The sequence below is a fragment of the Protopterus annectens genome, chromosome 9.part0 (genome assembly GCF_019279795.1).
Source record: "Protopterus annectens isolate FY-2018-M chromosome 9.part0, PAN1.0, whole genome shotgun sequence".
Lineage (NCBI taxonomy): Eukaryota > Metazoa > Chordata > Ceratodontiformes > Protopteridae > Protopterus > Protopterus annectens.
Window position 1 is genome coordinate 1,771,923,454 of NC_056743.1, and position 27,282 is coordinate 1,771,950,735.

Genomic DNA, 27,282 nt, shown 5'->3' on the forward strand with positions numbered 1-27,282 from the left:
TGCAGGTGTGCATGGCAGAGCTCTCTATGTGGGACTAGTGTGATGAAAATGCAGATGTGCTTGGCAGTACTCTCTATGTGGAACTAGTGTGATGAAAATGCAGATGTGCTTGGCAGTGCTCTCTATTTGAGACTAGTGTGATGAAAGTGCAGATGTGCATGGCAGAGCTCTCTATGTGGGACTAGTGTGATGAAAGTGCAGATGTGCATGGCAGAGCTCTCTATGTGGGACTAGTGTGATGAAAGTGCAGATGTGCTTGGCAGTTCTCTCCACTAGTGTGTTGAAAGTGCAGATGTACTTGGAAGTTCTCTATATATGGGACCAGTGTGATGAAAGTGCAGATGTGCTTTGCAGTTCTCTCTATGTGAGACTAGTGTGATGAAGGTGCAGATGTGCTTAGCAGAGCTCTCTATGTGGAACTAGTTTGATGAAAGTGCAGATGTGCTTGGCAGTTCTCTCTGTGTTGGACTAGTGCGATGAAAGTGCAGATGTGCTTGGCAGTTCTCTCTGTGTTGGACTAGTGCGATGAAAGTGCAGATGTGCTTGGCAGTTCTCTCTATGTGAGACTAATGTGATGAAAGTGCAGATGTGCTTGACAGACCTCTATATATGGGACTAGTGTGATGAAAGTGCAGGTGTGCCTGGTAGTTCTCTATATGTGGGACTAGTGTGATGAAAGTGCAGATGTGCTTGGCGGAGCACTCTATGTGGGACTATTGTGTTGAAAGTGCAGATGTGCTTGGCAGTGCTCCCTATGTGAGACTAGTGTGATGAAAGTGCAGATGTGCTTGGTAGTTCTCTATATGTGGGACTAGTGTGATGAAAGTGCAGATGTGCTTGGCGGAGCACTCTATGTGGGACTATTGTGTTGAAAGTGCAGATGTGCTTGGCAGTGCTCCCTATGTGAGACAAGTGTGATGAAAGTGCAGATGTGCTTGGCAGAGCTCTCTATGTGGGACTAGTGTGATGAAAGTGCAGATGTGCTTGACAGACCTCTATATATGGGACTAGTGTGATGAAAGTGCAAGTGTGGTTGGCAGTAGTTTGGAGCACTGTGCTATGCTCTCTGTTTAATTTCTCCAAGTTTTTTGGGTTTCTAATACATGACAGGAATGGACCCCATTCCTAAGTCAAAATATGATTAAAGTTCATGAAATTAGTATTGTTTCAGTCTTTGATCTTAGCCAGAAGTGCTCTTCACAGCATCTGCAATATCCTGTTACTGACTCCTGTAACTCATATGGAGTTATATGTATTGGTAACGTATCTAACTATGACTGTAATTTCTTTTTTTATAAGACTCATTCCTCCTACTACTATTGGAACTGTCTGGGTATCCTTCTTTCACATTGCTCTCATTTCTGACTGTTAATCCTGGTATTTTATGACTTTGTGTCTCTCTGTATGCAAGACACTGTAGTCACTGGGTGTAGAAATTTCTGTGATCAATTCTACTTTTGTCTTCTTTTCTTGGATTACTCTATCTGCTTTTCTTAAATTTATTTTTTGAACTGTTGGAAATGGGTGATCCCACGTGATATAAACTTCATCATTTTCTATGATTCTTTGTGGCTCATGTTTCCAATGTTTTTCAGCTACTTAAGTATTATGTTTACACAATCCCCAATGCAAGTCTTACCATATTATTTTGCCTTTCAGTATACAGTCCTTCTGCCATTAGTATATCACAGCCAGCAGCAAGATGGGCAACTGTTTCCAATTCTGATTTACAAAACCTGCCTCTGTCTGTTTCTCCCACATGTTCAATGGACTTTGTAAACCAACATGTATGTAGTTCACTATTTTGGGCCGCCTCCACTCCTTAACAATTCCTGCAGTCAATCCTGATCAACATGAGGTTGTTCCAAGAGTTTTCTACACTTGCAACTATATTTATGATTTTCCACATTTCTTGCCTTCTCATCCGATCTTTCACCTTATATTCTTTCTTTTGTTTTTTGGCACATTCAATTGCTGCCTGATTTTTATCTACTTCTGGTTAGATTTCCATTCCCTTTTGCCACTGATATGCTTCTGCTAGACTAAGAAGGAAGTCATCTTAGATTTATTCTCCTCAAGTTTTAAAATTTTCACTATGTTTCGGTCTTGTGAGGTCAGCAGATATGTATGGAGTCCCACAATTGCAGATCTATACATGTAATCAATTTCAAGGAGGCCCATCCCTCCTTCAGAATGGGAAATATATAATCTTGGTATACACTCATTTTTATAAATCATTTGATAAGCATGAAGCATTTTTTCTTGTTTTTCTGTCCAACTGATCCAGTATCCTTTGAGGCCAGCCAATCACTCCAAATGCTATAAGTTAGGACAGAAAAAGCAAATTGGTCTATATCCTGGACTTTGCTCCTAGATGTCAGAGCTGTCTTCAATATTAATTTTAGTCTTCTAAAATATTTCTTACTAAGTTTTATTTGCATTTGTTCATGTTTTATTGTTGATCCTTCATCAATTCTCAAATATTTATAAACTCCCTCTTGCTCAAGTTCTTTACATCATGTTCCTTTCCCAGACTGATGTTTTCTTGGTGCTGCAGTTTTCCTGCTTTAAAGGTTTGTTTGCACATTTATAGGTTCATAGGTTCATAAGTTCATAGGTTGGTACTAGGCTATCAGCCCTAGGGCCTATACAAGCCTAGCCATAACAATTCCCTGGCTATTTCTTCCCACATTATTTACTTTCCTGGACCCCTGTCTAGCAGGGCGACTGACGTGATCCCTGGGGTGAATTTCCTTTCTCCCATCCAATCATCAAGGTTCCTCTTGAAGAGGTCCAAAGAGGCACTCTGCTTGACATGTATGGGCAATCTATTCCAGAGTCTGGGGAGTCTCTGGGTCAGGAACCTATCCCTCCAGCATGTTTTGTTTATTGCGATGACAAGGTTTAGATCCCTGGAGCGTGTAGCTCTGAGGGATTGGGATTTCTTTAAGTGTAGCATGTCCAACAGCTCTGGGTTTGACATGGCCTTGTAAGTTAAGCAGAGATCGCCTCTGAGTAGACGATATGCGACAGAGTATAGCTGGAGTTTTTTAAGGCGGTCAGCGTAGGGCATCTGCTTTAGGCCTGTGATTCTTTTAGTGAGGTATTTCTGAGGTCTTTCCAGTTGTTGCAGATGTCTTGAGAGGTACATACCAAATGGGGTGTTGTATTCTATAATGGGTCTAATGAGGGATGAGTACAGTGTGACAATGACCTCCTTTTTTCTGGATGAAAAGCCCTTCGTGATGAGGTGTGCCACATAGAAAGATTTCCTGACTGTTGTGGCGATGTGGTTATCGAAGGTGAGACCACTGTCCACCTGTGTCCCTAAGTCTCTTATCACACTTTCTGTGTTTAGTGTACTGCCACCTATATGGTAATTCATGGATACATGTTTTTCCCAAAGGGGATAACAATACATTTCTTGGCATTGAGCTTGAGCCCATGGCTCTGGCACCAAGCATCTGTTTCTGTAAGGCCCTTTGTAGAGTATCCACATCATTTGGGATTCAATAATGGCTCCCAGTTTGCAGTCATCTGCAAACTTTGTTAGCCAGAGTCCCTTAGTGTTGACCTGTACTTCAGAGAAGTAGATGCCAAACAAGAGCGCCCCAGGACTGAACCCTGAGGTACTCCACTTGTCACTTGTCTGGAGCTGGATTTGGAGTCGGCTACTTTTACAGTGTGGGTTCTATCAGTAAGCCATTTAGCAACCCATTGGGTGACATAGGGATTAATGCCCAACTTAGTAAGTTTATCTATGATTCCAGAGTGGGGGATGGTGTCAAAGGCCTTGGCAAGGTCTAGATAGGCTGTGTGGACCACCTTACCCTTGTCCATGGCTCTGGAGACTGATTCAAAGAAGTCAATCAGGTTCAGGAGACAAGATCGGCCCTTCACAAACCCAAACTGGGTGGGGTCCAGTGTTTGAAGGTTGCCAATGTCTTTGTTTATAAGTTCCATGATAATACGCTCCATGGCCTTGCAGATAAGGCTTGTCAGACTGATAGGATGGTAGTTTCCGGGATCCAAGGTGGAGCCCCCCTTGTGGATTGGGATAACTGTAGCTCTGCGCCACTCAGTGGGCACGAAACCTGAGGTGAGGCTATGATTAAACATGACACTTAGGTGAGGTGCCAGTTCATATTGTAGTTCATGTAGTACACAGCCCGGGATGTCATCTGGTCCCATGGATGCTGTATTCTTGGCTTTAAGAGTGCGTTTTGTACCTGTGTGGCCGTTATTACTGGAATTTGGCAATCTTCCAGTATTGAGATGGGCCATTTAGGGGGTGAGAGGGGGGTGAAGTTGGCACTGAATCGATCTGCCAGGATATTGGCAATATCCTTCGGATCAGTATATTTAATGCCATTCTGTTTTAGCTCAGAGCAGATCTGAGCATTGCCATTTAGATTCTTGACATAGTTATAGAATGCTTTGTGGTTGTCTTTGGAATCTTTGGCAATTTTATTTTCGTAACTAGCTTTGGAGGATTTTATGAGGCATCTCAGTTTCTTACTGAGGCTAGTAAGGGAGTTTTTTGCATCCTGGGATTTTCCTCTTTTCTGCAAAAGTTTCTTCCTTTTGTTGTAAAGTTTGTTTATGGCAGGGGACCACCAGATTGGCTTCCATTTTTTGGATGAGAGCATTTTGGTTCTATTTGGGATGGCACGATTCATGCATGAGTGGATGTGCTCGTACAGTGCCTTAGTGTAGGATTCAGCAGTTGAACTTTCATTTACCGTCTGCATGGGTGTCATGAAGTTTGTCACTTCTGACTTGAGTAGCATGAAGTTGGCTTTGGAGAAGTTTTTTTATGGTGGTTTTTTTACAGGGGGGTGGGGGTGGGATGTGGATGTTAAGGGTGATTAGCTTATGGTCAGACCTGACTAACGAGGGGGTGACCATAGGTATGGAGCATTGATTTCCCATGTTGGTAATGACCAGGTCTAGGATATTGGAGCCCCTGGTGGGACTATGGATTAGTTGATCCAGGGCATTGGAATTTATGAATTCCAAGAACCGTTGCACAAAGGTGTTGGGACATGAGTAGTTTTCCCAGTTAATGGCAGGGTAGTTAAAATCACCCAGTATTAGGGTGTTTGGTTCTATCTTAATATTTTCCAGTATGTTTAGAAAGGTGTAGTGAGAATCTTGGGGTATGGTGGGGGATCTGTAGCAAGCTACAATTTGGATTGCAGTCTTACCTAGTGTTAGTTGCACTTGGAGAATTTCAGACACATTGTGTTGGCCAACTAGCCTGGTGGTGTGAATATCCTTGGTGAATATTGACACTCCTCCACCTTTAGTGTTTTGGTCCTGGTTTGGTGGCCGAAAAGTGTGGTAAGAGTTGTAACCTGGTATTGCAGGGGTGCTCTCTGGAGCCTTGAACCAGGTCTCCGTTACTGCTCAGATATCGATGTTCTCCATTTTTAGGAGTGCCTCGAGAGAGTGCATTTTGAGGTTTAGACTTCTAGCATTGAGTAGCATTACCTTCAGATTTTGCATGCTTGTACCTGTTACGGTGGTGGTTTTGTCCTTTGAAGTTTGCCTAAAAAAGGCACTATAGGGGTGGCAAGAGCCTTAGCCAGTAACCTGAATCCCAGGGGCGACAGGTGCAGACCATCTCTGGCAAAGCATCGTGGTCTGTCAATCATGTCATCCCAGGCAGACAGATACTGGATCCCCTTTGAATGACACCATAAGCTTAGCCAATTGTTGAAGTCAATCATTTTATCCTTATATTGTGGTATCATTCTGGGCGAAGGCAGGATGCTACTCAGGGCTAGAGTCATACCTGCCTGGGCCACATGATCCGAGAGCTCTTCCATGTCTCTTTTCATGTAATCCAGGGAGGTACGTCTCAAGTCATTCACTCCAACATGGACAATGACAGAGTCATATTTGTACTTGTTGTGGAGTGACTTGAGTGCATGCGTTATGTGGCGGATCCTGGCACCCGACAGGCAGCTGACTGTAATTTTCTCCTTATTCAACCTGGTGAGAGGGACATCAGTGTGCCGGACTATAGAGTCACCTATGACTAAAGTGTTAGGTACATTGTCTTGCCTTAGGGGCTGTTGCTGGGTAGCACACTGGTGTTGTGAACTATGTGACACATTAGTTGTGATTGGTGTTTGTTTGTGTTTCAGCTTCAGAGGTCTTTGTTGCTTGGGCAGGTTACAGTTAAGGGCCTCTGCATATGTGGATTTAGTGTTGCTATATGTGGGTGTTGGTGGTGCGGGTTTAGAAGGGCTATGTGTTGCTTGAGGTGTAGTGTGGGTGTTAACCTTCTCCTCTTGACTGTTTAGCACAATCTTGGGTGGAGAGAGCTTTGCTTCCATTTTGGCTATGTAAGTGCATCTCTCACAGGTTGTAGTGTTGGGTGGTAGGAGGAGAGAGTTGTCTGTGTACATGAGGCAATTGCTGCATTGCCCCAGTATGCCCAGATTCACCAGGTGGACAGGAGAAATCACCGGAAGCTGACCCTTGGACATGCCTGGTTTGGGGCTTTTTTTTTTTTTTTTTGTAAAGTATAGGAGCTGTTTCCTTAGCAAGGTACTTTGCAATTATAGGCTGTTTAGTGCCTACTATTAATTTCTCCTTGTTAACAAGGAGAGTTCAGTGTTTGTATGAGTTTAAGGCTTCCTAGTGCTTTCCAGCAGGTATTAGAGAAAGTGCTAGTCACAGGGATGCTTAAAGGTAAGATTGAAAAGAATGCACTCTGCAGTGTGCACTAGAGAAGTTAGATGTGAAAGTAGGTAACTTGAGTTTTACCTGTTTAAACAGTTAAGGTTTAGTGGAGAGTTACTATTTTTAAAACAGCAAGATGGATTGAAAGGGGTGGTCACTTTTGTATTTTGGTACTATGAAATACTGTAGGATGGCCAATAAATTTAAATAATTGAAGGGGTGGGATTTCAAAAATGATGATTTTATCAAGATCAGATGACATTTTTATATCATCTGAAAAAGTTTTGACCACTCTCTCTCTATTGGGCTACTGTAACAGAATGGCAGATTTGTTGGCAGTGGTTTGGAGAGCTGTATTGTGCTGTGTGGGGCTAGTACATTCTGAAATGGCAAATGTGGTTGGCAGTGCATTGAAGAGCTGTAAAGTTTTCTTAGAGGTATAGGTACCCCTTATTCTATTTGGGAAAGGAAGACCCTTTGCCTGTTACCAACCTACCAGCTGTGGATTGAAAGTGGGAGATTTATGTGACCCAAAAGATATTTATTTTTGATTTAGTGTACACTGTGTGGTGTTAACAGTTTAATTGTTGGTCTAGCCACACATTAAGATATGTGAAATGCTTGACTGTAATATTTGCCAGTCTTGAGGGACTAGAGTAAGTTTCTACCCTGTTCCAAAAATGAGTGCTCTTTTTATGTCTAGTGTTTATTTTATGTACATGGATTCAATTAGAGAGCTGCTGGAGTTCTTGTTCTAACTGTGATTTGATAACAGAAGATGAAGAACTGTCCCTATAGATGATTACATCACTGGAATAGAGGATGATGGGGCTATGTGGAAGGTACTATCAACTGGAAGAATCCATACCTCTTAATTGTACAGATTATTTCAGAATGTCCATATTTTTGTCTCATATTTTTGGTTTGTTCTCCTAAAATCTATACTTTTCTGGCAAATAACTGAGGATTGAAGTCATCAAAAAATGACAGACATTTGAGTTTAAGACTCCACATCCTTCAGAAAATACATGTTAATGCAAAACCTATTATTCTATCAACTTTCTAAGTTTATAAGAGCAATATTTATAATATGTCCTTATTTTTGGGCCCTTGTCCCCCCATCATTTTAGGCTTTGTCCAGATTTTTTGTTCTAAGAGGTTGAGCGGTATGGTAGAATGCACTACTGAAAGTGGAGTTTATGAGGAGCTTGGCCAGTGAATGAATGCAGCAGTGGCACTACTGCAAGTGTTACACTAGTGTCTGTTGGTGATTTGATAAGCTCATTATTGGATAAAGCTGACAATTTACCAGTTAAGCCTCTCTCCTCACCTATGGCCATGACTTCTGGTTACTAACTGATAGGATGATAATCATGGATACAACAGGCAGAAATAAGGCTCCATCATGGCATAGCTGTGTTCTCTGTGTCTGTAAAATATTAAGGAGCACAGCTGATGCTATTTGGGCACCTTGTGAGGCTGCCCCCCGGATGCTGTCCTTGGGAGGTTTAACAGGCACAATCCCCTGAGAGGAGGTCCTGTGGCAAGCTCAAGACATGTTGGAGGGATTATATCTCTCAACACAGTTGAACAGTAGTCTCTCCTTTGATAATCACATCGCCACAGTAGTCAGGAAATCCTTCTACGTGGCACACCTCATCACAAAAGGTTGCTCATCCAGAAAAAAAGAGGTCATTGTTCCCCTCTATTCATCACTCATTAGACCCATTATAGAGTACAACACCCCTTTTGGTATGTACCTCAAAAAAAAAAATCTACAACAACTGGAAAGGCCACAGAAATACCTCACAAAGAGGATTATCGGCCTCAAACAGATGCTGTACGCAGACCGTCTCAAAAAACTCCAGCTTTACTCTGTCGCATATCGCCTACTCGGAGGTGATCTCTGCCTAACATACAAAGCTATGTCAAACCCAGAGCTGTTGGACATGCTCCACTTAAAGCTACATGCTCAAGGGACCTAAACCCTGTCACCACAATAAACAGAACATGCCAGAGGTATAGATTCATGTCCCACAGAATTCCCATACTCTGGAATAAACTACATATCTACATCAAACAAAGCTCCTCATTAGCACTCTTCAAGAAAAATCTTGATGATTGGATGGGAAATAGGAAATTCACCCCGGGGATCACTTCTGTGGCACTGCTCGACAGTGGCACAGGAAAATAATTTTCTTGGGTGGAAAAAGCCTGGGTACCTTTTTGGCTGGGCTTGTATAGGCCCCAGGGCTGATAGTCTAGTACCTACCTATAAACCTATGAACATGCCTGGACATGCCTGGGATACTGCAGAATGAGCTGTATACTGTTGTGAAGTCTGGTCTACCCCACTTAGCTTGCTAACACATTAACCTTCACAAGGACAAGGAAGTTTCCTTGTAAGTAAAACTATTCTGATACAAATTTAACATAAACAAGATGGGGCAGAACAGCTTAAAGTTTAGATGCACTGCTCCAGCTGGAGACCTATGAACAGAAGAATATTATGTTCTGACAAAATTATGTCAATGATGTTACTGACTATTTCAAGAAGATAAACAAATGGTCCAAGGGGAGAAATAGTGGAAGATTGGAAGGAAAAGTCTGGGGTACAGAGAAACAGAATGGGGGCATATTAAGAAGGAGTATGAAACAGGAGAAAGTGATACAAGCAGAGGGCAAAACAGTGAGAGAGACAACAGAGAAAGTCAGCTTAAGGACAGAGGAACAAGCAGTGTGAGCCAAATAGAAAGGTAGGAAGAAGACAGCAGAAAGAGAAACAGAGAGAGAGCATCAGAATAATAGGAAGAGAGAAAGGGAGATGATGTAAATTGCTAAATATGACAGTTTTCAAGAATCCCGTTTGTGAAAACATGTTTGTGTTCTATACAATGTAAATGCATATATATATATATATATATATATATATATATATATATATATATATATATATATATATATATATATATTTATATTACTGATGCCTGGACAGCTTAACTTCTCGCTCTATAGTTGAGCAACTAATTGGGATAGTGAACTGATCCACGTGGAGTCATTTCAGCTACTTTGTGTGGCATGAGAAACATATGCGATACAATATACAAGATAAAAGATACAATCAGTACAAAATAAGCCACAGTGATACACATCTATGAAAAGAGGTTATATAAAATTATTGTAATTAAGGCATGTGCAAGCAATATCATAAGTAGCTTCAGTACTCTAACAGGCGCAAAGTGAAGAAGTGAATTGCTGTACACAATTGTGCTGAACAAAACAAGTACAAGGGGTGGCACTTCATTGAGTTTGCTGCCTTAAAGCACTTGCTTCTGTGGTTCAGTTCGCAGCTGGGGCATTTTCAATGCAGAGTTTGCACATCCCTTCTGTGTCTAGCTGTCTTTTTTTCCTAGGTACTTCAATTTCTTCACATATCCCAAAAATGTGCAGTAGGTGAAAATGTTTATCTTCCAAATTGTAGGTGCAAGTGCTGTGCTTTTTGATGGGTTGGTCCCCATTTAAGACTTGAGATTAGTTTGTTGTGTGCCACTGAGTACCAGGTAGGATCTGGCTCCTCTGTGACCCCAAACTTAAGCAGGTTATTGAGAATGAACAAATGAGTGAAAATAAGGTACAAATGACTAGGCAAATCTGTAGTCATAATATTGGGGTTTGAACAGAGCAGATCGATTATCTCAGGAATATAAGTGTAGAGGAAGCAAGGGAAGTTCTGTTAAGGTAATGTAAGTTAGGCCTTAAGTAATGATAGCTTGGACCAGACAAAAATAGAGGAGGAGGTTAGTAGAAAGGGGAATGAGGGAAACATTTGTATGCAGCTCTGTCTGTAAGATGAGTGGTTAACAATGATCTAAACAATTTGAGATAAATAGATAATCTGACCATACAAGCTGTCTGTTTACAAGTCTTGAAGTACAGAACCAAAAACTGCAATGTTTATTTTTACGGTAAGCTTATCAACTGCAATTGGATGTTGCATAAGATGCTTCAGTTTGAATAGCAGAGTAGAAAGATAACTATCGGTCTTCCTCTTCCTAAATAGATATTCAGTTTGATGACAGCATCATAGTAATGGCCCCATTTTGGGGAGAGTAACATGAACCTTTGGATTCAATTTGAGTACCTGTTGGACATAAATGTCTTCTTACCAAGGCACTGGCTGTGAGCAGGAGGGCACATTCTGTGTGAGGAATAATAATAATCTTGTCTGTTAGTCAGGTAGGCCCAGAGTCCCTTTTCAGGGGCTACACACAAGCAATATCAGTGAATTGCTCAATGTCACAAAGTAGGCAAATGAGGGTTTTGGGAATCAAACCCTGAATCACAGAAACTACATCTTGCAACCTTAACTTCTGCACCAACTTAGATGTCCTTTGCCTGCAGCCACTCACACCTTAGGCCTTGGAGTATGAAGTTTTTCTAGTATCAACACAGCATCTTTTTGGCTTTGATCTCTAGATGTCCATCACTGGACTTTAAGGACAGCATATGGTCTAACTCTACCCCTAAGTACATGAGCAAAGAGCTCATTTCAGTCAGCTCTCCAAATGGCATTAATCAGAGACGCCCACCCAATTAAACCTGCTTTAGTCTTTGTGTCATACCAAAGAGGGCAGTTTTTGTTATTTTCAGGTTTAATGGCAGTTGCTTATTTATTTTATTTTATTTATTTATTTATTTATTGCTAGAGTAGCTTAACAGTTGCTGTATGTTAACTTGAACCTGTTTAAGCTCTCTAGCAAGGTGACTCTGACTTGCATTTCACTAGGACATCAGCATAAAATATGATATGTTTGGTAGATCAATAGGGAGAAATATTGTAATAACTGAAAATAGTATTTGATCAAGTAGAGATCCTCAGTAAACTTTTTTACTTAGATAGCTCACAAAGAAGTCCACAATCCCTAGGCCACAATCTGGTTTGGACAGACAGCTAAGAAGCTGTGCATGGTTTATCATGTCAGCAACTTTTACTAAAGCTAACAAAAAGACAACCACTTAAAGGTCCACTGTGTGTGGCATTAAAAATGGCATCAATCAGCATCCTTATGGCTGTCAAGAGTGTCTCAGCCAGCGATGACTTCATGCTGACACTGAATTAATCATCCATGTTTGCTGTTAAAATCAAGCAGTTTCTAGTGGATGATATTGGGGGAAAAGGAAAGCAAAGAAATGAGAAGAAAGTCTAAAGGGAACCTCAGAGACATAGCCATGGGAAGAGGAATGAACAAGGCTTTTTTCCAAGACAAGCGGAAATAGTTCTAATAAAGACAGACATCTGTGAGTGGTTTGTATGTAAAATGCATGCAGACTTTTAGAAACCATGGTGGAAGACTATTAATCATTTGAGTAACTGCTTAAGAAGTTTGCAAAACTGGACCAGTGAAAGTTGTTTCAAGTGTCAGGGAGGAAAAAAATGTGGTAAAACACTAACGGTGCCTTCAGAATTGGCGGGACAATTATCAGGCTGAGAAATCTGTGCAACGGGAAAGTTAGAAAATTCATCTGTAAATTTCTCTGCAGTTACAGCTTTTCCAACTTTATCTGCAAAGTAGGAGAATGAAAAAGGGGAAGAATGTCTTCTCTCTCCTAAATAATTTATCTTCTTCAAAACATTTGGGGGTTGTTTGACAGTCTCCCCTGCACCTTGAAAAATAATATCATTTTGTCTTTTTTGACTTTGTGTCTAAGTTCATGTAGCACATTGTAAAAAACAGAGCTTTACATTTATTCCATCTCTGCCAGACTTCATATCTAAGTGTTATCAAGTTATATGCTCCTTTATTTATTTATTTATTTATTTATGTATGTATTTATTATTTGTTTACCAGGAAAGTCCGACTTGGAATGAGCCAATTTTCAGAGGAGGCCTGGGGAGAAACGCTCCAGACGCATGTCTTTGTAACATGGGAGGAAACCAGAGCACCCAGAGGAAACCCACACGAGCGCAGGGAGGATATTAAGACTCTGCACAGAAGGCACACCAGCCAAGAATCAAATCGGAGAACCTCTTGCTGTGAGGCACCAACACAAACCGCTGCACTACTGCACCTTCCCATTACTCATACTTTCCTTCCTTCTCTCCTGCTAGGTATCAATGGAACATATTTATTTTGGGAATTTTTATAATACATGAGAGAGAAATCTTGCATTATTGTACAAGAAAAGTGGATTCCAGTCCATTATTTCAAACTCAACAATTATTGCAGCTACAATGTGCATGCAGCTTGTTCTAAAACAAGAGGTCACCATAGGTACCACACTAGTGTGATGATTAATACTGGGTGGTTGCACCCTTATTGTAATGGAACTGCTTATAATGACCATGTCAAGAAGCATGCAATAATATGGTTTGGCCTGGAGAACTTGGACTGTCTGGGTTAATGTCTGTTCATCATCGCCATCAACACCATTTTTCCCATTTTCTGACATGGGGTTGGGGTGTCCTGTCAGCTGTTGCCATCTCTCTTTATTTGATGCCACTGCCCTGCCTTCTTCAGTAATATTGCCTGCCCTCATTTCCTCTTATGATCTGCCTGTTTGTCCCAAATATTTTTCACCAGATTGCCCTCTGCTTTTCTGCACAAGTGCTCGAACTACCATAATCTGTTCTGTTTGACCTTATGTGCGGTTGGAGATACTTTAGCTGCTGATCTTGTGTCCTCATCTCTTTATCTGTTCCACAGTGATGCACTACCGCCAATCTCAAGCACTTCATCATCTCTAGCTTCTACAGCTGCTATGCCTTTTCTGCCCAGGTTTCTGTACCATATTGTAGTACTGGTCTCCCCACTGTTTTGTACACCTTACTTTTCAGCTTATTTGGCATCTTTCTGTCATATACTAACCCAACACTCTGTCCCAGTTGGCTGCAGCCCCTCTGATTCTAGCTTTGACTTTCTCATTCAGATTTCCCTTCTCCTAGTCCACCCCTCCTAGACACTTGAAGCTGTTAACCTGTTTCACTAGTTTCCCTTTAATCTTGAGTTCTCAGAATGTTGAATCACCTAGCAAAAGTACTTTTTTACGCAACATACTAAGCAAGGTACTGTAAGAGAATTTCAAAATCTGTAAATGTAGCTAAGAAGGAGTAATAAAGGCTAGCACAAAGGCAGCTTTGTTGTCTAATTGTTTGCAGAGACCATTAAAATTAGCCAGTTGGACCCATAATCTTTGGACATTTGTACACAGCTGAGGTGTTCTTTATATGAATCCTCCCCAAACATAAGGCCAGAACAGTCATGCCTGACAGACTCACAGTCCTTCAGCAAATTCAGTAATACAGGAAATTTGGGCTTTATCTATCCCCCTGTAATGTTAGTAAGTCTAGAATGAATGCTATGCAGCCCGTACATATAGTTCACCCAGCTTATTACATATACTACCCATGTTTATAATGTCACTTTGATGCCCATAACATTTAGGTATAACTGGAAAACAGGAAGTAGTATGTAGTAGTAGACGTTGAGCTGTCTTGGGACCCTGAGTTATAACCATCAACAGTGAACAAAAGTAGCTGTTCTTACTGGCCTGGTAGTAACTGGGCAGTCTTCATTTCTGCTCATTCACACTGATAAAATATAAACAAATTAAGATGTTCATGTTTCAGATGTATACAGTACTTTAAGCTTTTAAAGCCAATGGGAAAACTGTGACTGACTGCAACACAGTTAGGACAAGTGGAAGACTCTAGAAACAATGATTCAATGGCATTATATATGCCAGCTGAAAAGAGAAGAGCCTCTACTTTTTTGTTTTTCGACCCAAAATATATTTTCAGCCAAATGTCTCATGGCCATTTATCTTACTCAGTTTTTTTTTTTTGGGGGGGGGGGGGCATCTGTGTGTCATTTTATAAAACTTTTGAAAGCTAAAGTGAAATCTGATTTTTATTGTGTCTGTTCTAAATGGTGTTTAGGTTGCTATAATGTGGTGCATTTGTACTGATGCAATTACTCACTGGTTTCCAAGCAAGAACAGATGTAATATTGCTCAGAAATATAACATAAAAATTCTATAAAATCTATTGCAATATAATATAAAGTTTCATATCTTGCCAGCTTTGCTGCATTTGGCAGCTGTTTTTGTCAGCATTACTTGAATTACTTGAAATACAAGCAGTGCAATCATACCTTTGACAAGTCAAGGTCGTAAGGGTATAAAAGTCATCAGTTTAACCATACTCAAGATCAAAGGAACATAAGTACAATGCTAGGCAAGCAATCACAAGGACCATAAGATTTCTAGTCATATATACCTTTAAGTATACACATAAGAGAGGCAGCTTTATTTTTAAAATTCCTGAATAAACTGGTCAACTTACTTCAAAGTAAATTAGTACAGCAGATTTAAACTTGTGTATTTCTCTGGCCACACATGCATTGTATGACACACCTTACACACAATGTGATAGTTTCACTTAAATGCCACTGATTCCAATTATAAAAAGAAGATATTAATATGACATACATTAGTCAAAGGAGGAAAAAAAAACAATAAATCATCTTACTGAAATTAATAGTGAATATTTTTTTTCAAATGAACTAAGTAAAGACAAAACCATGATTGAATATGCTAATTCATGAAGAATGTTCTAACAGGTGATAAGACAATATTATGACTGTTTCTGGACAATAATAATCAAAGAGCAGAAGCAATTATGCTGTAAGTGAAATTGCTACAAACTCTTGAAATGTGGTAAGATAAATACTAATGTTATGATACCGATGCTTAAGATGTAAATATTTTGGTCAGAGGCTGACAGTGTGCAGGTAGAAACAGGAAAAAAAAAGTTAGCAGATGTAATGACCCAAAGAAAAAGCAATGTTTCAACCATTAATGTACAATATCCAAATGTAATAAGCACAGAGTTAAATAAATACAAATGCAATGGCCAAGAAATATACTGATGTTTTGTCAACATGCCAGGAGTGTTTAGATGGAACAAGGTAAAGCATCACAGAAGCATACAAATCAAAGAAATCATACCAAAAAAATCCAGCCATGGCAAAGTCCAAAGAGTTTCTCTGCACACAACCATGAACAGAGACTCCTTATAATGCATTTGTCTCATTCAGTAAGAAGATGGCATAATCACAGAACTAGGGCGCACAACATTCTTTACAATGGACAAAACCAGTGATAAAATAACAAGGGCCTCCGCTGAAAAAGGGCTTTCGCTCAGATGGACTATCCCAGTTAACAAATGTCAAACAAATAAATAAATGTCAAAATATTTATCAACGTCATATTCAAAACATCACAGAGCTCTGATCCATTTATCATCTTTTAGTATGTTGAAATAAACAACCCCAGAGTCAAATGAACAATTTCCAATAGCGATAGAATGTTTGGTTTCAGGCACAAACTCAATGCAATAATGAAATATATCAAATTCCTTGCTCTACAGTCTAATGCAGAAAAGACCAGACAAATTAAAAAAAAAAAAAAAAAAACTCCAAGACTAAAAACGTAGTCCTGTAGTTGGCAACTAATTATCACCATACTTTAGAGCCATACTACGGAACTTTTGGTTTGTGAGTTCATAACAAAAAGCAATGACCTTCACCACACTGCAACTCAAAATCTCAGCAATAAAAATCAAGCAAATGAAATGTCACAAACACATTCTCATAGATAAATATCTCATAAATTTAGTACACATTATCTTTATAGGAGGGAATCCTCTTTCTTGCACCCCCAATGTGAGGGCTTCAGATGTTCCACAAAAGCAAAGAAATGCACCTTTCCCCTTTCATCTGAGTGATCCAATATTAAACACAGTATTACAATATTAAATACAATTGCTGACAATTCCACAGCCATAATCACATGTTGACATTATAAGTCTGTTTGGAGATATGTAGTACTTTAAGCATCAGACTAACAGTACATGGCAAAATGCTGTGTTTTCTTAATTTTTGTATGGTGTTGGACCTAAAATAGTAAAATGGATAAAAACAAGAAGCAGATGTTTGCAGTTAGGGAGAAACTGTCAGGAAAAAGGTTAGTAAGGAGTAAAGCACCACAGGGATTTGTGCTGGGATTAGTCCTGATTAGTACATCAGTGTTAGACAAAACACTTGGCACTGATGACACCAAGAGTGGCATGTTAGGAATGGATGGGTGGATGGCTAGAGGGACAGATTGATGAATGGATGGATGGATGGATGGGACCACTCTCCTGTAAGACATGCTAGGGTTTACAAAGTTGTCAGATAAGTGGCTGCACACATTTCATGCATAAAACTATAAGGCTGGGCATTTTTGTGTTCAGATTATATAGAAAACGTCCATGCTTCGAATGTTAACCTAAAAGGGGAGAAAATATAAATAATCTAGGGTTCATAATCATCCCTAGATGAATTGTGATTTTCAAGCTTAAAGGTCAGTTGTGAAAGCCAAAATGATACTAAGAGGCATAGGTCAGTAGTGGAATAAACCTCTGCAGAAGTCATCCTTTCACATTCAGGGCATTGCTAAGGCCACATATACTGTACTGTGTCCAGTCTGGGCAGCCACATGGAAGAAAGGAGTCTATGGTTCTAAAAAGTGTACAATGGACTTACTCAAGTGGTGAAGGCAAATGATGAGCTAGAACAGAGATGGAACAACCTGATGTGTGTACAAGACAGGAGGAAAGATAGAGAGATAGAACATAGCCTGGGCGTACAATGCATTGTCAGGATAAAGTAGGTGGGATGGAGGTGAACATGAAATACAAAGTGGGACAAGGAGACTTGGATTGCAACTGGAAAAGAAAATTCCAAGAATAACAAACCACATTCACTACTTCACTTAGAGGATGGTGGAGCACTGAAAAGGTTTGCAGGAGGAAGTTGTGCAATGCAAGGTCAGTGGACTTTCAAGAATGACCATGACAGAGAGACAGAACAAAGAATGGGGGTAGGGTTAGGCAAGAGATCAGTATGAGTTCAAGCTGCAACACTCAGATAAACTACATATGCTATCATGTCTGTATTCTCATATGTATCACATTACATTGCATCTGCTTGATTACAAAAAGTGACATTTAAAAACCTAACCAGGCCTTTAAGTGCACTTAAGATTCCCCCCTCCCCTCCATCATTACCTTCCCCCTTTACCCCTTCTTCACTTGTGGCAATCTATGAATACCTCCATGAATTCTTCCTCTACCACAAATTCTAGTAATGCATTCTGTGATTCCACAATTCTCTCTGTAAAGAAAATATTTCAGAGTGTATTTTCAGGGGCCTGCAATTTGCTGTCTGTGTCCCCTTTTCCTCATCTGTTCTTCCTGTTAATGATAGCTATTTCATATCTCCTTTAACACCAAATTATATGCACATGTAAATAACTGCTTAGATGCATCTTTGCCTTTCAGAAGTAAATTCAATACCAAATTTAAAAATAAACACTTATGGTAGAACTGTAATATAAACAGGCTCCATAATAAAAAAGTCATTGCAAGTAAATTTAAATTTCAATCACTACATGCCATATATAAGGTATAAAAGCCACCCAGGCAAAGGATAATCACAAAGTTTTCTTTCATAGAAATTCAAAAATAATGCCTAGCTCTGTGCAGAGTTAATAGTACAGGATTTCATATACCCAGACCCAGTGGATATAGTCGATCTACTAGTGGAAAAATTTAATTAAAACTCCAACCCCCCTTTCTTCTCCTGTATTCCCAGATCACATACAGCTACGTACAGCCATCTACACTTCTCTGTAAATCTCCCAAAAACAAATACTCAAGGTGCTATTTAAGGTCAAGGACACTACTTTCATGGGACTGGGTAACATACAGGGCTGCCTACCGGTCAGTCTGAAAATTGACTTGTCAGACCACCTAGAGAGATGATTCAGTATTGGCCTCCAAACAGGTTTCATCCAAGAAGAATGAAGTTCACCAACAGTCATCTCCTTTCACAAAGGTGTGGCATCAACAAGCCCAGATAATTATAGACTCATAAGCCCAACCACCCTGATCTGTAAGGCTATGTAAAAGATCATTGTGGAATTAATAAATAAGGACATAGGTAACCCACAAACACTCAACCCATACCACCTCGCATTAGTCAAGGGCAGGTCCTGTCTACTTAATCTGGCAGACTACTTCAAGAAGGTTACTAAAACAATGGCTAAGGGTAAATCAGTACATACTACATATCTAGACCTCGCAAAGGCATTCAACACCATCCCGCACTCAAATAAACTCTTCTCAGCTAAATGTAAATCCTCTGTGTAACTCCCTAGATAGCAAACAGGCTCACAAACAGAACCCAGGAAATTAGGGCAGGTGGTTGTACCTCCTACAAAAGACCTACTAGTGGTGTGCCCCAGGTTTCAGTCCTTGGGCCACTTTACTTTGACATTTACTTTTTGGAGGTCAAAGCAAATGTTAAGGGTTTATGACTGACCAAGTTTGCATACCATTATAAACTTGGTCCCAACATAAAGCCCCCAGAGGACACCAAAATCCTCCAAGAGGGCCTTTCCAAAACAAATAGCTGGTGTCAAAACCATGGACTAAAGGTAAATGACAAGAATATCCTTTAGCAAGCATGATTTCCCTAGCAGCTATCACACATTAACGATACCCACCTGAAAGTTGATCTTGTGGTTAGAACTGTCCTTTGATCACTATGTATCCACAATTGTAAGGAAGTCCTATTTCATCATACAGCTTATATCTAATGGTATAATGTCCAGGTCCAGGGAAGTAATAATTCAAGTCTACTTGGATCTCATCTGGCTGATCATTGAATATAATGCTGTATTCGATATATACCTGTGCAAACACTTGTTGCAACTGGAGCAAACATAATGCTTTCTCACAAAAAAAAAAAAAAAATTCAAAGACCTGACTCACAAAAACTAATCAGACCATATCAAAGTCTTGTCCATCTTTTCAGTACCATAGAAGGTACTAAGAGATGACCTTTGCCTTGCATATAGAGCATCAATAACCCTATCTTGTCAGACCTATTACTCATTTTCAAGTTCAACTGATTGTGTGAACGCATGTGACTATCCTTTGCAACATAAACAGAATACCTCTTCTATGGAACCAACTTCCAGTCCATATAAAGCAAAGAACTTCCCTTATTTTATTCAAATGTAATTTGGATGACATGACACCCTAACCCATGTGCAAAAATGGGAAAAGGGGTCGTGGATGGACGGATGGATGGATAGGAAACCAAGAATTCACCCCTGGTTTAGAATCCATGTCCCTCATGAATAGGGGCAACAAGTAAATGTCCCTACATATCCTTACTCTTCCTCCTTCTGAGTTATTTATATGCAAAATATAAGTTGTAAAAATGACCATGGGAATGTACTGCTAGGCTTCTTCAGATCATCACAGCTCAATGGTCTAGTAAGTATGTATAAACCTGTCTCCCTGACATGACTTTGAGCCCTCTTCAATCTTTTCTACTCTCTAATGAAAAGATCTATCTCCCTAAGTCTCTGGTCGCATCCTTTCCTTTCATCCCATTCACTTTTGTGGCGGCTTTTCTATGAATCTTTCCAGAAAGATGATGTCCCTCTTCATGTATGGTCTCCAGAACTTGACACAGTACTTTCAATGTAGCCAGATGGGGCCCAGCAGAAAGGCAGCATTATCTCCTTGCTCCTGGAGTCAGTCCCCTGAGGATAAACCAAAACATTTTGATTGTTGTTACCACCAATTTCTTGTTCTACTCCTAAGAGTCTAATCTAGGTATACTTACTTCTAGCAGTCCGGTCTAGGTATACTTACTCCTAGCACCCTGGCCTAGGTATATTTACTGCTAGCAGTCTGGCCTAGGTATACTTACTCCTAGAAGTCCGCTGTAGGTATACTTACTCCTAGCAGTCTGTTATAGGTATACTTACTCCTAGCAGTTTGGTCTAGATATGCTTACTCCTAGCAGTCCGGTGTAGGTATACTTACCCCTAGCAGTCCGGTCTAGGTATACTTTCTGCTAGCAGTCTGGCCAAGGTATACTTACTCCTAGCAGTTCGGTGTAGGTATACTAACCCCTAGCAGTCCGGTGTAGGTATATGTACTGCTAGCAGTCTGGTCTAGTTATACTTACTCCTAGCAGTCTGGTGTAGGTATACTTACTCCTAGCAGTCTGTTATAGGTATACTTACTCCTAACAGTTTGGTCCAGATATGGTCACTCCTAGCAGTCCGGTGTAGGTATACTTACTGCTAGCAATCTGGCCTAGGTATACTTACTCCTAGCAGTCCTGTGTAGGTATACTTACACCTAGCAGTCCAGTGTAGGTATACTTACTGCTAGCAGTCTGGCCTAGGTATACTTACTCCTAGCAGTCCAATGTAGGTATACTTACTCCTAGCAGTCTGTTATAGGTATACTTACTTCAAGCAGTTTGGTCTAGATATGCTTAATCCTAGCAGTCCAGTGTAGGTATACTTACTACTTGCAGTCTGGCCTAATTATACTTACTGCTAGCAGTCCAGTGTAGGGTATACTTACTCCTAGCAGTCCAGTGTAGGTATACTTACTCCTAGCAGTCTGTTATAGGTATACTTACTCCCAGCAGTTTGGTCTAGATATGCTTACTCCTAGCAGTCCAGTGTAGGTATACTTACTGCTAGCAATCTGGCCTATGTATAGTTACTGCTAGCAGTCCAGGGGAGGGTATACTTATTCCTAGCAGTCCGGTGTAGGTATACTTACTCCTAGCAGACCGGTCTAGGTATGCTTACTACTAGCAGCCTGGCCTAGGTATACTTACTCCTAGCAGTTCGGTGTAGGTATACTTACTCCTAGCAGTCCAGTGTAGGTATACTTATGGCTAGCAGTCTGGCCTAGGTATACTTACTCCTAGCAGTCCGGTGTAGATGTACTTACTCCTAGCAATCCAGTGTAGGTACACTTACTTCTATCAGCCTGGTCTAGGTATACTTACAGTCTGGTGCAGATATACGTATTCCTAGCAGTCTGTTATAGGTATACTTACTCCTAGTAGTTTGGTCTAGATATGCTTACTCCTAGCAATCTGGTGTAGGTATACTTACTCCTAGCAGTCTGGTGTAGGTATGTAGGTATACTTACTCCTAGCAGTCTGGCCTAGGTATACTTACTCCTAGCAGTCCAGTCTAGGTATGCTTTCTTCTAGCAGTCCGTTGTAGGTATACTTACTGCTAGCAGTCTGGCCTAGATATACTTACTCCTAGCAGTCCAGTGTAGGGTATACTTACCCCTAGCAGTCCAGTGTAGGTATACTGCTAGCAGTCTGGCCTAGGTATACTTACTCCTAGCAGTCCAGTGTAGGTATGTAGGTATACTTACTCCTAGCAGTCTGGCCTAGGTATACTTACTCCTAGCAGTCCAGTCTAGGTATGCTTTCTTCTAGCAGTCCGTTGTAGGTATACTTACTGCTAGCAGTCTGGCCTAGATATACTTACTCCTAGCAGTCCAGTGTAGGGTATACTTACTCATAGCAGTCCAGTGTAGGTATACTTACTGCTAGCAGTTCGGTGTAGGTATACTTACTCCTAGCAGTCTGGCCTAGGTATACTTACTCCTAGCAGTCCAGTCTAGGTATACTTTCTTCTAGCCGTCCGTTGTAGCTATACTTACTGCTAGCAGTCTGGCCTAGATGTACTTACTCCTAGCAGTCCAGTGTAGGGTATACTTACTCCTAGCAGTCTGGTGTAGGTATGCTTACTCCTAGCAGTCTGATGTAGGTATACTTACTCCTAGCAGTCTAGTGTGGGAATACTTACCGCTAGCAATCTGGCCTAGGTATACTTACTCCTAGCAGTTTGGTGTAGGTATACTTACTCCTAACAGTTCGGTGTAGGTATACTTACTCCTAGCAGTCCAGTGTAGGGTATACTTACTCCTAGCAGTCCGGTGTAGGTATACTTACTCCTAGCAGTCCAGTGTAGGTATACTTACTCCTAGCAGTCTGTTATAGGTATACTTACTCCTAGTAGTTTGGTCTAGATATGCTTACTCCTAGCAGTCCGGTGTAGGTATACGTACTGCTAGCAGTCTGGCCTAGGTATACTTACTCCTAGCAGTCCGGTGTAGGTATACTTACTCCTAGCAGTCTGGCCTAGGTATACTTACTCCTAGCAGTCCAGTCTTGGTATACTTTCTTCTAGCAGTCCGTTGTAGGTATACTTACTGCTAGCAGTCTGCCCTAGATATACTTACTCCTAGCAGTCCAATGTAGGGTATACTTACTCCTAGCAGTCCAGTGTAGGTATACTTACTGCTAGCAGTTTGGTGTAGGTATACTTACTCATAGCAGTCCAGTGTAGGTATACTTACTCCTAGCAGTCCAATGTAGGTATACTTTCTCCTAGCAGTCTGGTGTGGGTATACTTACTGCTAGCAATCTAGCCTAGGTATACTTACTCCTAGCAGTTCGGTGTAGGTATATTTACTCCTAACAGTTTGGTGTAGGTATACTTACTCCTAGCAGTCCAGTGTAGAGTATACTTACTCCTAGCAGTCCGGTGTAGGTATACTTACTCCTAGCAGTCCGATGTAGGTATACTTACTCCTAGCAGTCTGGTGTGGGAATACTTACCGCTAGCAATCTGGCCTAGGTATACTTACTCCTAGCAGTTTGGTGTAGGTATACTTACTCCTAACAGTTCGGTGTAGGTATACTTACTCCTAGCAGTCCAGTGTAGGGTATACTTACTCCTAGCAGTCCGGTGTAGGTATACTTACTCCTAGCAGTCCAGTGTAGGTATACTTACTCCTAGCAGTCTGTTATAGGTATACTTACTCCTAGTAGTTTGGTCTAGATATGCTTACTCCTAGCAGTCCGGTGTAGGTATACTTACTGCTAGCAGTCTGGCCTAGGTATACTTACTCCTAGCAGTCCGGTGTAGGTATACTTACTCCTAGCAGTCTGGCCTAGGTATACTTACTCCTAGCAGTCCAGTCTTGGTATACTTTCTTCTAGCAGTCCGTTGTAGGTATACTTACTGCTAGCAGTCTGCCCTAGATATACTTACTCCTAGCAGTCCAGTGTAGGGTATACTTACTCCTAGCAGTCCAGTGTAGGTATACTTACTGCTAGCAGTTCGGTGTAGGTATACTTACTCCTAGCAGTCCGGTGTAGGTATACTTACTCCTAGCAGTCCGATGTAGGTATACTTTCTCCTAGCAGTCTGGTGTGGGTATACTTACTGCTAGCAATCTAGCCTAGGTATACTTACTCCTAGCAGTCCGGTCTAGGTATACATACTGCTAGCAATCTGGCCTAGGTATAGTTACTCCTAGCAGTCCGGTGTAGGTATACTTTCTCCTAGCAGTCTGGTCTAGTATACTTACTGCAAGCAGTCTGGCCTAGGTATACTTACTCCTAACAGTTTGGTGTAGGTATACTTACTCCTAGTAGTCCGATGTAGGTATACTTACTGCTAGCAGTCTGGTCTAGGTATACTTACTCCTAGCAGTTCGGTGTAGGTATACTTACTCCTAGCAGTTCGGTGTAGGTATACTTGCTCCTAGCAGTTCGGTGTAGGTATACTTACTCCTAGCAGTCTGGTCTAGGTATACTTACTGCTAGCAGTCTGGCCTTGGTATACTTACTTCTAGCAGTCTGGCCTAGGTATACTTACTCCTAGCAGTTCGGTGTAGGTATACTTACTCCTAGCAGTCCGGTGTAGGTATACTTACTGCTAGCAATCTGGCCTAGGTATACTTACTGCTAGCAGCCCAGTGTAGGTATACTTACTCCTAGCAGTCCGGTCTAGGTATACTCAGTGGTCCCAGATCCCTTTGTGCTCTGTTGCCATTAGTTCAGATTCCCCCAGCTGATACTTCTCACTTAGGCTACTGTTGCCCAAGTGCCATACTTTGCATTTGTCTACAATGAACCACAATGGATATCTTTCTGCCCAGTTGATTCCCTTTTCCAGATCCTTCTTTAGACTCTTTACCTACATTTTCCATATCACAAAGAGGCTGATCCTGTTCTCTGCTCCCTCAGATATGCTGAATGAAACACATCAAACTAAGTGGAACCAGGACCAATCTGTGCTTATTCTGCTTATCACTTAGCTTACTTCTGGCATTGCTCTTCTCACTACAACCCTCTGTGTCCTATCATTCAACCATGTAGTGGGCCAGTTCCTTAGTTTTGATGTTATCCCTGACCCACCCCGTGTGTGATTCAGTCAAAGGTTTTAAAGAAATTCAGTCAAATTACATTTACTGGTATTTCCCAGTCATGTCCTTCTTTAACCCCTTCATAAAAATGGATCAAGTTTGACTTACAGTTCCTTCTGGGCACAGATGTATGTTGGCTCTAGAGACCCAGTCAGCTTTCAGCTCAACATTACCTCCATTGCTTTTCTCCGCAGTGCTGTTAGACTAACAGGCCTGTATTTCCCAGCATTGTTCATCCCCCTCTCTTTAATAAGGGTACTCTTTTTGCTGTCTTCTCCTCCTTAAGCAATTCTGCACTAGTCAGTGATACGTTAAAAATCTCTGTAAGGAGGTCTGCCAGCTTTCTGGTGAGATCCTTCAGGAATTTGTGAGGCATCCCATCTTGTCCATGTGTTTTATCCTCACTAACAGTAGCATGTTACACCTCATCTCTGTGTTGGTGGTTGTCAGCTACTGTCCCACTACACTCCTGCCTTCGTGTAAGCATGTCACCTTCCCATCACTATCATTCAAGAAAGCTAAAGTGAAAAAATTCATTTAATAGCACCTCATATTTATCCCTTCCACCTCTTCTGTGCTATATCTTTTATCCTAATCACTATATTAGCATTCTTAACAGTACATTACACTCCATTTAATTGTATGTTGCACTGTACTTGTTCTCCAGAATGTATATACACAGTTTTTTTTTCTGTGTAATTAATCTGAACCACTCTGCTATTGCTTACATTTCTGTACTTTTTGTTTGTGAAATGTTTTGTATTTCAACCAGGTTGATCCTGAAATTGGTCATTACTGATCAGTGCACTAGCCCAGTAAACAAATTTTATTTATTTTATTTTATTGCATTTGTTTAAAGGGAAAGTCCACTGGGCCTAAAAGAGCCCATCTTCAGTGGAGGCCCAGGGGAGAAAAGCTCCAACAAGAACATAGATACAGAAAAAAAAAATAAACATTAATTGGTACAGAAGTAGAAACAGTGTTACACATAGTGATTACAGCAATATATACAGAATATATACATAAAAGCAGGAATTTAGTTGGTTTGATTGATTTATTTATTTGCAATTTGATTACCGAGGAAGTCCACTAGGTCGAATTGACCCATTTTCAGTGAAGGCCCGGGGAGAAAAGTTCCAAGATGCATTATACAATTTAGATACAACTGATAGTTAATAGTAAAGATATTATGTAGAATAGTTACTCATAAATACATTCAATATCATGCATAGTTAACAAATTAATTAAGCTTGAAGGTAGGGATCATACAGTTTCATTTGAGGAAAGCAGATATGGGTTAGGTGTGGAAACAGTTTACATACAAACCTTTTAAGAAAATGCAAATACACTTGACATACACACATCAACAGTAGAATGCTATTTACAATATTTACAAGGTTGGGCTGTGTGAGGGTAGCTGTAGGAGTTGTTGAGAGCTTAGAGAGAAGCTATAGAAATTGTTGAGAGCTTAGATAGGCTCATAGGAAGATAACTATGAGAGCTGTAGAGCTTGGGAACCAGTGCGAGAACCCCCTTGGATTAGGTTGGGTGAAGGCAGGTACATTTCCATTTAGTGGACAGGTGTTTGAATAGTTGGATTTTGAAGTTTTCTGAGTTTGGTATGGTTCTTAGTGTGGAGAGAAGGGAATTCCATTTTTTGCCTAGTTAGAAAGATAGAAGTTGGCTAGCAGGACGTTTAGGTTTATGGTTAGTAATTAAGTTCTGATTTTTAGATCTGAAAGCTCTGTTGGGTGTATAAGGAGAAAGGATGTTAGTTAGAGCGGGACATTTTGTTGGGTGAAATATGAGTCTATGTGCAGTAGTGAGTTGAAGATAGTCTAGATAGTTTGGGAGTTCAAGCCAATTCAGGGATTGTAGCGTTAGGCAGTGATGGGTGGTATTTTTAGATTTAGAGGCAAATTTAGAGATTTTGTTGCAGCAGTTTTCTAGTTTAGAGGTGATAGAGGAGGAAGGTTGGTTAGGAGATGGGCTCCGTATAATAAGAAAGGAAGAAGATAAGTCGAGGCCAGAGTTTGCCTGGTAGCTTTTGGTGGGTTTTCTTAATATTTTGTTGAATATGAATATCAAACTTGAGGTGTTCATCTGCAGTAATGCCAAGTAGTTTGGCAGAGGGGACTAATTCTATAGGTGAGTTGGTTTGACTATAGACTTTGAAGTTGTTTTTATCAGAGGAGAGGGTCTTTGTGGGAGGAAATAGTAGAATCTTTGATTTATTTGCATTGAGAGAGAGATGGTTTTGGCGTATCCAGTTTTCAGTTGTTGAGAAGGCAGTTTAGGTTTTAGTCAGCAATTCAGAGAGGTTTGAGGCAGAGCAGACTAAGGATGAATCATCTGCATATTGAATGAGTTTAGCATCAGGAATAGCAGTGTGAAAGTTTTTGATGAAGATGTTAAAAAGCATTGGC